The 10,416-nt window shown below is 39.0% G+C and overlaps 1 non-coding gene across 1 annotated transcript; it reads right to left on the bottom strand.

Moving 5' to 3' along the window:
• Nucleotides 1-2,771: 2,771 nt before the first annotated feature.
• Nucleotides 2,772-2,879, bottom strand: LOC112441223 (U6 spliceosomal RNA). Its single transcript, XR_003029170.1, has one exon. It is a non-coding gene; the product is annotated as a U6 spliceosomal RNA (small nuclear RNA).
• Nucleotides 2,880-10,416: the final 7,537 nt, after the last annotated feature.

Genomic DNA, 10,416 nt, shown 5'->3' with positions numbered 1-10,416 from the left:
GAGAGCTCATCTGATTTTCTATCTTCCAGTAGATCAAAGACAATTACCAACCAGAGACAGAGCCCATAAAGATTATTGGAGACTTCATCGTTCTGTGGAAACAGCATCCAGTGCATTCTGCACGCAACTGGACTGAGCTGAGGCATCTTCTTGTTTAGGTGGACTTGGCTGTCCATAGCAGCTGAAGTTCCAGTTGGAATTATTTCAGAAAGACTAAGTGTATTTATCATACGGAGATTTTAATCCACATTTGAGTCTGCTTCAATCAACACTTTCTAAGCCATTTTCAACTCACTCCTGAGATTATTGAAAATAATTTGCGGGCCTTACACATTTTTGATTATGTACTCACCAGAAGAATTTTGAAAAGCTCTGCATTCCCTTGCCCATTTTTAACTTAACATTAAAACATAAAGCTCTTGTACATGTCAAGAATCTACAAAATGTAAACATAGATATTTTCAGAAAAAATTGATAGAGCACTCTTTTAAATGTATTTGATGGATCCTAATACCATAGTAATTTGACATACATGATCATCCATGAAGCAATTATCAGGTCATCTTTAATAACTGAAAATATTTTATCATTGCCTTTTGTCATTGAACATTCCAATTCCCCTACAGAATGTTAATACATGTTTATACTGAACATCTTTTATCATCTCTCTGTCACATATCTCTGAAACAAATACATATTATAACTTGAAATCTATTTTTTTCTCTGGAATCATAAGGATCTAAGTGTTAAAAAAAAAAAAATTCCTCTTTGACCAGGCATGGTGGCTCACGCCTATAATACCAGCACTTTGGGAGGCGAAGGTGGGTGGATCATCTGAGGTCAGGAGTTCGAGACCAGTCTGGCCAACATGGTGAAACCGGTCTCTCCCAAAAATACAAAAATGAGCCAAGTGTGGTGGTGCACGCCTGTAGTCCCAGCTACTTGGGAGGCTGAGGCACAAGAATCATTTGAACCTGGGAGGCAGAGGTTGCAATGAGTTAAGACAGTGCCACTGCATTCCAGCCTGGAACAGAGTGAGACTGCATCTCAAAAAAAAAAAAAAAATCCTCTTTGATTACATTATCATTGATATTGTTTTCATTACTTTTAAAGCATAATTGGTCAATACAATATAAAAATATTGTAAATGTTAATAACTGCATTACAAATACAATTTAAGGGGGTGGCAGCTTGTATTTTAAGCAAGTTTTTCAAGTGTGCAGTCATGAATATTACCTATAGCTATACTATGTTAGGGTTCAGCACAGATTCTGTTCCTTTTTTCATTTCTACAGACATAAATGTTGTAAACCCTATTTCACAGAAATAAGTAGATAAGTAGATAGACCCAGAAGAAACATTATTATGGCAATTTTTTCACAATTTAAAAAATATGTTTTATATTCCAAAAATCATTTAGTGATCTCTAATCAAAATATGTAATTACTTATCAGTAGACAACTCAATTTTGTTATAATTGGTGGTTTAGAAACCCCTGAACTTTTGGTACCCAGATACAGTTGACAGAGTTAGCAAATTAAAACAGAGAACACCTAGTTAAATTTTGGTTTAATATAAACAATGAATGCATTTCCAGTATAAGAATGTATTGTGCAATATTTGGCACCTAGCTATACTAATAAATTATTCATTAGTTATCTGAAATTTAGATTCAGTTTGGTGTTCTGTATTTTACCTGGCAACCCTATATCCAGATATTAGAGTCATTCATTTTCTCAACACTAATACAGATCGATTATTTCAAATCATCCAGGAGGTTTCTACACCCAGAGAAATATATGATTTTAACACTCATGATAGGTGAGAGGTGAGCCTGTCTTTTAAGGGAAGACAGAGAACCATTGTGAAGAGGGAGATGAGAAGACAGAACAACCCTGGCAACCTTCACAGTTCTTGTTTTCAAGCAGATCAGTTTTGGGAGAAGCTATATATGGAAGTTGAGAGTGAGACTATTAATTCCTTAAAACTATTTGAGCTCCCACCTCCCTGATGGTAAGTCTTTGTAAACACCCAGGGGCACACTTACCCCAGTTTAAAGACTATGGCTGGCCAGGCACATTGGCTCACACCTGTAATCCCAGCACTTTGGGAGGCTGAGGTGTGTGGATCACCGGAGGTCAGGAGTTCGAGACCAGCCTGGTCAACATGGCAAAACCCCATCTCTACTAAAAATACAAAGATTAGCGGGTCATGGTGGCAGGTGCCTGTAATCCCAGCTACTTGGGAGGCTGAGGCAGGAGAATTGCTTGAACCCGGGGAGGCAGAGGTTACAGTGAGCTGAGATCTCGCTACGGCACTCCAGCCTGGGAGACAGAGCAAGAATCCGTTGCCAAAAAAGTAAATAAATAAAAATAAATAAAGACCATGGCTTAAGAAATCCCTGAATTGACTGAGTCTCACGTTTTTCAAACTGGTCATGAGAGCTAGGGTCAGGCCTAGTAGGTTGGAAGCAAATTAACATGTCTGCTTTGCAACATTTTGCACAATTAAAAAAAAATGGTTTCCCTAGATAAATGTGTATGGGCAAGCACTGTATATATTTGTTCACTGCATTATTCTAGTACTAGTAGAATGTCTGCTCAAAGGTGCTCAGTAAACCTTTGTTTACTGACTAACAAAAATAGAGCCAATCTATCCAAACTATCCACTTGGGCTTTCTCTATTCTAAACCTGCATCCACATCTTTAATGGTGTAACATACCTTGCATTTTCTTTCTAACTCTTTGTATATCTCACATACTTTATAAAAAAAAATTCCTCTTTTCCTTTCAGCATCCAGCTGTTATCCTTGTGCAGGGGGCATGCTAATCTTCTTGGTAGGGTTCCAATTTTAGTATATGTGCTGCCAAAGCAAGCACAGCCTAAATATATTTTCTCTCCAAACACTCTTATTTTCTTCCAAGCCAGTGAATTCCAAGCTCCAAATACTCTTTTCACGACAGAAATACACAAGGAAACCTTTGAGGAAAGTGAAAGCTAGACACAAACTGTATAGCCATTACTATCTTCAGTTTTCTAGGTTTGTTTGTTTGTGGTTTTTTTGTTGTTGTTTTCTCATTTTTATTTTTTTGAGACAGAGCCTTGTTCTCAGGCTGAAATATCACCCAGGCTGAAATGCGGTGGCACGATCTCAGCTCACTATAACCTCAACCTACTGGGCTCAATCAATCCTCCCATCTCAGCCTCCTGAGTAGCTCTGACTACAGTCACGGGCTACCATGCTTGGCTAATTTTTGTATTTTTTATAGAGACAGAGCCTTGCGATGTTGCCCTGGCTGGTCTCTTGGGCTCAAGTGATCTATCTGCCTTGACCTCCCAAAGTGCTGGGATTATAGACATGAGCCACCACACTTGGCCTCTTGGTTTTCCCGTTTTTTTCTACTGTCAGTGTATGAGCAAGGTATGAATGACAGAGTTTTTCACCCCATTCCTGGCTCGGAACTCTGACAATTCCTGAGAGCGGTATGCTCTCAATATCCTATTATTAAATAATCAATTTAAAAGTATTTTTCCCTTGGGGGGAATTATTATTAAAAATATTTTTTCTCTAGAGGGAATTTCACATAATGTTGTAACAACTTTAGTTGTAGCCTAATGCTTTTTCACTGTAAGTTTTTAGATTTTTATGTATAAAGAAACCCAGGAATCTAGAACTGAAAGTGAAAGTGAAATCTTACAGGGAACATACTGTTCTAATTCCAAAGCAAATCTGAGAGTCCTTGTAAATGTTGACAATTTCCTGGTCTGTTGATAACTTTCTAACATCTTGCAAATAAAATACAATTAGACCAGCCTTGAATAAGTGCTAACGAAGATCAAATTTACAAAGAAAACTCCTCTAATGTAAAGCTTTAGTCAAGATGATGAAGTTTACCCCTCATAAATGGTGGCTTACTTTATTTTATACTGAGAGTACTCTAATAAAATATAATTGATATCATGTAAAGTACACAGATATTAAAAGTGTATAGCTTTATGATTTTGACAAATGAATGTACTCAGTTAACTATCAACCAGATCAAGATCAAGAACACCTTCCATTACCTCAGAAAATTCTTTCATGCTCTTTTGCAGTCAGTACCAAGCTATAATGCCCCCACCACCCCTCCCCCTCCCACAATCACTACTATGATTTATCACCCTAGATCTCATTTGTTTGTCCTTGAACTTCATACAAATAAAATCATATGATGTGTACTCATACTGGCTTCCTTCACTCAACATATTTCTTAGTTTCATCAATATTGTAACATGTATCAGTAATTTGTTCTTTTTATTGCATAGTAGTATTCCACTGTATAAATACACCATAGTTTCTTTTTTTTGAGACCGAGTTTTGCTCCTGTTGGCCAGGCTGAAATGCAGTGGCGCGATCTCGGCTCACTGCAACTTCCACCTCCCAGGTTCAAGCGATTCTCCTGCCTCAGTCTCTTGAGTAGCTGGGATTACAGGTGTGCACCACCATGCCCAGCTAATTTTTTGTATTTTTAATAGAGACGGGGTTTCATCATGTTGGCCAGGCTAGTCTCGAACTCCTGACCCCAGGTGATCCACCTGCCTTGGCCTCCCAAAGTGCAGGGATTACAGGCGTGAGCCACCGCACCTGGCCTACCATAGTTTCTTTTTTCTGTTTTCCTGCTAATGTACATTTGTGTTGTTACCTGGTTCAATCCCTTGTGAAAAGAACCTATAAACTTTTTTTTTTTGAGACAGAGTCCCACTTTTTTGCCCAAGGTAGAGTGCAGTGGTGCCATCTCAGCTCATTGCAACCTCCACCTCCCAGGTTCAAGTGATTCTCGTGCCTCAGCCTCCTGGGTAGCTGGGACTACAGGCTTGAGTCACCACACCCAGCTAATTTTTTGTACTTTTAGTAGAGATGGGGTTTCACCATGTTGCCCAGGCTGGTCTTAAAGTCCTGAGCTCAGGTGACCTGCCCGCCTTGGCCTCCGAAAGTGCTAGGATTACAGGCATGAGCTACCATGCCCAGCCCAGAACCTATAAACATTTTAGATTTTTTTTTCTTTAATAATATAGATGAAGTCTCACTATGTTGTCCAGGCTGGTCTCAAACTTCTGAGCTCAAGCTCAAGTGATCCGCCCACCTCAGCCTCCCAAAGTACTAGGATTACAGGTGTGAGCCATTGTGCCCAGCCCATTTTAGTTTTTCTTTTGGTGAACCTATAAATTCTTCCTGTTGGCTAAATACCTGGATACGGAATTGCCATTGGGTAGGTGTATGTTTTATTTTTATTAGAAATTGCCAAAAGTTTTATAAAGTCTTTGCACCATTTTATACTCCCACCAGCAGTGCATAAGAGTTCTAGTTGCTACACATCTTTCCCAAGGCTTAGTATTGTGAGCCTTTTTAAGTTTAGCTCTTCTTTTGGGTATGTGGTGGCATCCCATTATGCTTTTAATTTTTCTATCCCTGTTGATTAATGATGTTGACTATATTTTCATATGCTTCTCACACATTAGATATCATCTTTCGTGAGGTGCCTGTTCAAATCTTCCTCCAATTTTTAAATTGAATTGATTGACTTCAGGGAATTCCTTATATACCCTGGGTTGAGTCCTGTCATTGACATGTGCACTGTGAACAGTTTCTCCCCATTTGCAGCTTGTCTTTACGCTTTATTAATAGTTTCTTTTGATAAGTAGAATATTTTAGTTCCATGAAGTCCAACTTATAATATTTTTAAATTCAGTGTGTTTTATATCATGTTTAAGAACGCTTTGCCTATCCCAAGATTATGAAGATTTTCTTCTATATTTTCTTTTAGAAGCTTTGTGATATTCACTTTTCTGTTTAGGACTATTGAAATGTAAAAAGGGCCGGGCGCTGTGGTTCATGCCCGTAATCCCAGCACTTTGGGAGCCCAAGGCAGGTGGATCACGAGGTCAGGAGTTCGAGACCAGCCTGGCCAATATGGTGAAACCCCGCCTCTACTAAAAATACAAAAATTAGCCAGACGTGGTGGCATGCGCCTGTAGTCCCAGCTACTCGGGAGGCTGAGGCAGAAGAATCGCTTGAACCCGGGAGGTGGAGGTTGCAGTGAGCTGAGATCGCCCCACTACACTCCAGCCTGGGTGACAGAGCGAGATTCCGTCTCAAAAATAAATAAATACATAAATAAAATAAATGGAAAAAGTTCCCTTGTTCCCCTCGCAGGGCTTGCGACAGACGGAATGGCTCACTTCTTCAGTGCCCTGCTGCTCAAACCTCTAGGGGGCGCATGCAGACGGGCAGGCTGTGGGGCTCTGACACCACTGCAGTGTCAAGGGGTGAATGTTCAAGCTGAAGGCCCAGTGGGCGTGTGTTACAGGGTGCTCTTTTAGTTTAGCCATCCATAGGCGGCTTATGTTAGCTCAATTAGACCCCTGGCTTATCGCAAAGACAGAGGGCTTTCTGTATCTCAGGGTTCTTGCTTTGGTGTTCCAGAAGAATAGGATTACACGTGGGTTTGGAGAATGAGTGCAAGGGTTTATTGACTGGAAATAGCTCTCAGCAGATGGGGGAGCCAGAAGAAAAATGGTTTTCCTGTGGAGTCGGGCAGCTCGGCGGACCTGGGCTCTCCTTTGACTGCCCCAGACAAACTTCGTGTTGTTCAGCGGTCAATGGCCTGCCTGCCTGCTGGTGTGCTCCTACGCCGTTGAGTTCCTCTTGATGTCCAGCCACCTGTGTGCCTGCCTGCTAGGGTCTTGGGCAAACATTGGAAAACAACACAAGATCATTCAAGTCAGTGTCTTCTACTTCTTTCCACAATTCTGTAAACTGGTACCGATCCATAGCATTTGCATGCATATGTTGCGCAACTTTCATAACTGTATCCACTATGCTTTCCATGAGCCTGATTCAGAACACTGAGCACAAATATTTTCAGTATGTATTTATGATGAAAGAAAGGGACACATCAATCTTTTGTTTTAAAATTTCCTAAATTCATATCTAGCTGAAACTCTTCTTTGACAATATTAAAGGTTCAAATATTTCTATACCATGAGTTTGACCTTTTAGTTTACATGTTGGCAACATTTCATAAATTTGGAAGTTCTTTGAGATGAAACATATCCAAAATATTAATTGGGCATGACTTACCTAAAGGTAAAGACTTGCAATTTTTCAAAATTTTAATCAATTATCTTTGATATTCTTAAAAGGGGCTTGTAGGCTATGGGCAATTGTTTGGTGGCATAATTTAAAATATTTTACTTTTTGTGAAATATCATTTTTACTGTTTTCCTAATAATTTTCTAACTAAAAGGACTGTGAACCCATTAAAATATGGCAGTATTGAAAAAATAAAGTACATTTGAAACCTTCAAAAATATTTTTTGTTAGAGATTTATTTCAGATTTCAGGTGACTAAATCTATTCTTTTCAGTTATTTTTTGACTGTTGAAAGGAAACATCAAATTTGCTATGTAGTGTCTGAAAATATCTCTAATATTGTCTACTTTAATATCTTTTAAAAGTTTGTATACAAGTAAACAGCTTTTTTGTTTCGCTCTGCCACAACAAATTGCAATTCCCATTCATTGCAAAATTCAAGACATATCTTCTTCCAGTCTTTTTTTTTTCTTTTCTGTTCTCATTGTAGTACTGGTAGGCTCTGCATCACCATTTTATTCTACATCACTAGTATGTCTTAGCTTTAAACTTAAATTTTTTCCCATACTTGCTTTTTAAATTAGAACAAAATATAATTCTGTTATAATAATAAGCATTTTTATTTAATTACCAATTACAATGTATATAGGTATCAATTTTACCTGTGCAACCTGCATAAAACATTCAAATAATCATGTTACAATGTTACATGGGTGCATAGGAAAAATCACTTAAATAATTTTGCGGACACCAACTAGACTGGTAAGTGTTTATATGATATGACACACGTGTGCATAATGCACAGAACAATGTCACAGTGACATTTTACATGATGCAACAGTAAAAGTGAAATGTAGCCCTAGCAAACCAATGGAGTTGTATTAATGCAAAAATATCTTACATTGGTTCAATTTTAATTTAAATATAAATAAAAATTAAACTGAAATTAAAAATTTATTTTCTCAGTGGTGCTAGCCACATTTCAAGTGCTGAAACACCCATGTGGCTAGTAGCTATCATATTTAATACAACAGCTTTGTACCATACATGACTGGTCCTGGCTTGCTTTTGAATCCTGACTTTTATCTTCTCACTGTTTGCTGTGAATTGACTCTCGACCCTTCTGGTGGACGTTAGCTCAGACTCATTGACCCTCACTGTTCTCAATTAAATCAGACTATCGTGTTCTGGCTTCAGCTTTTTTGGTTCCTTCCTCTAGCAGCAGCTACTTGGTTAGTGCTTCTCCTAGACCAGCGTGACTCCTCTGCAAGGTTGGGGGAATAGGATGGGGCAAACGTTAGTAAGGAGGAAACAGAGGTCAAGATTAAGGAGGAGGCTATTACAAAGCAAATGGCAGTTCTAAGTAATTCTTTCTTGTCTTGGACAAAGACTTTCAAAAACATTGCAGAAGATATTAGTTAAGCACAGACGTTATTATTTTTGAAAATCGCACAAAATAGTGGAAGAACTGAAAATGAGCCAATATTCTAATTTTCAAAAAGGAGAAGAAAGAAGATTCTGCAGACAATTTAGACTGAATGCATTTGATAACCATCTTAAGCAAGATCCTAGTACGAATTTGTCAGAGTGCCATGTGAACTTTTAGATAACGAAGTAGTGATTGCCAGGTGATAACTTGCATTCAAATGAAATAATTTGGGCCCGACACACCCACTTCCTGTTTTGATAAGCCGATGAGACTGGTGGTAAGGCTGCAGATGTTTGAATTTCATTAAAACACTTGGCAAGCCTCTCACAATATTTTTGTGGTAAAATAGACACAAACACGTTGAATGATAGTATCACATTGCATCTGATGTTCAATCCAACTTGATATTTGTTAAACAGATTCTTTTCTCCCTGCAGAAGATTTGGACAATGTCTCTGGAGAGATGATGCCTCAGGGCCTGATATCAAATCTCTCCTTAATATTTAGTGAATATGATTAAGAGTAGATTGGCTGAGGACACTGGGCATCATTTTTATAGGTAGCAGAAATCTGGGCTTAATAGCCAGTAAATTGGATAATAGTCTCAGAATTCAAGCAGATCCCAACAGTTGAGATTTGTGGTTTAAATGCATCTCATCAGGGCATCAAATAGCTCAAGAATAGAATTGCAGAGATGTGATTCATAGTATAATTTGTGTTTACCTGAAGTCATACCAGCTTGGGGTGGGGCAGGGTACGTGGAGTACAGAGTACGTACAGTTCCATTACTGGCCATCTACCTCTCCCCACTCTCTCCCCCCACTCCTCCTCCCCCCTTTCCCCAGGGCACACTGAGTGGCTCTCAGTGAACAGTTTGAGTTGGATTTGAAACAATTGTTTCAGCATTCAAACAATTCAGTATTATACCAGCTGGGATGATTACTAATTTCACCATTCATTTGGGGTGGGACTCAGCCAACAGGGGGCAGGTTCCATTCTCTTCCAACTTCTGTTGCTGTTTATGTCCACACAGTGATACAGAAATTAGCTCCAGTAGCTAATACAGCATTACAATGTTTGTCATGGCAATCGGGTATATGTTTCTGGTCTCATCTGCCACTAGCACTGATCTGGCGTTGCTGCCTTGTAGTCTCTGCCCTGCCAGTGCCTGCAGGTTGTTGCTGTTGCTGCCACTTCTACCTGGGAAAGCTCCAGCAGATCCTCAGTCCCACTGCCACTTTATCACACTTAAGTTGTAAGAAGGAAGTGCTTAACTGATCCCACCACAGTTAAGAAGTGCTCAGTTTCCACTTTGCAATGCGGAATGGTGATCTTCAAAGGAAAAAACTGATTTTTTGCTGAAGAAGCATTTCTACTCTAGAGGACAGAAATGGAAGTTGGAATTTGCAGCTGTCTGGCTGCTTTTCTAGTCCCCCTACATTGCCCCGAATATTGATAGTGGAGTGCCCTGGGGCTTTTCTCATTGCCATTTATACTCAGCATCTGAAGAAAATTATAAGCTGGATGCTTATAAATTTATGTCTGTAGTCCATATTTCTACACTGAGACTTATTTATTTTCCTTCTTAGTATTTGCTGGTACAGTATAGCTAGGTGTATTTTAGTGTAACCATCTGGCATCATAGTTATCTTTTATTCATCTAGAATTTGTACCCACTAGAAGATAAGTCTGATAAGAGCAAGGACTTTGTATCCTCAGAACATAAAATAGTGCCTGCCACTTAGTAGACACTTAATACATATTTAATGAAAAGTTTAGTTCAATGTGAAGAACTTCCTAACCACAGAAGTATTCACAAATGGAAAGGACTTTCCCCCAATGGCATTGAGTTTCC

Source organism: Pan paniscus, chromosome 9 (assembly GCF_029289425.2).
Source record: "Pan paniscus chromosome 9, NHGRI_mPanPan1-v2.0_pri, whole genome shotgun sequence".
NCBI lineage: Eukaryota > Metazoa > Chordata > Mammalia > Primates > Hominidae > Pan > Pan paniscus.
This window is presented reverse-complemented; position numbering and strand designations above follow the sequence as displayed.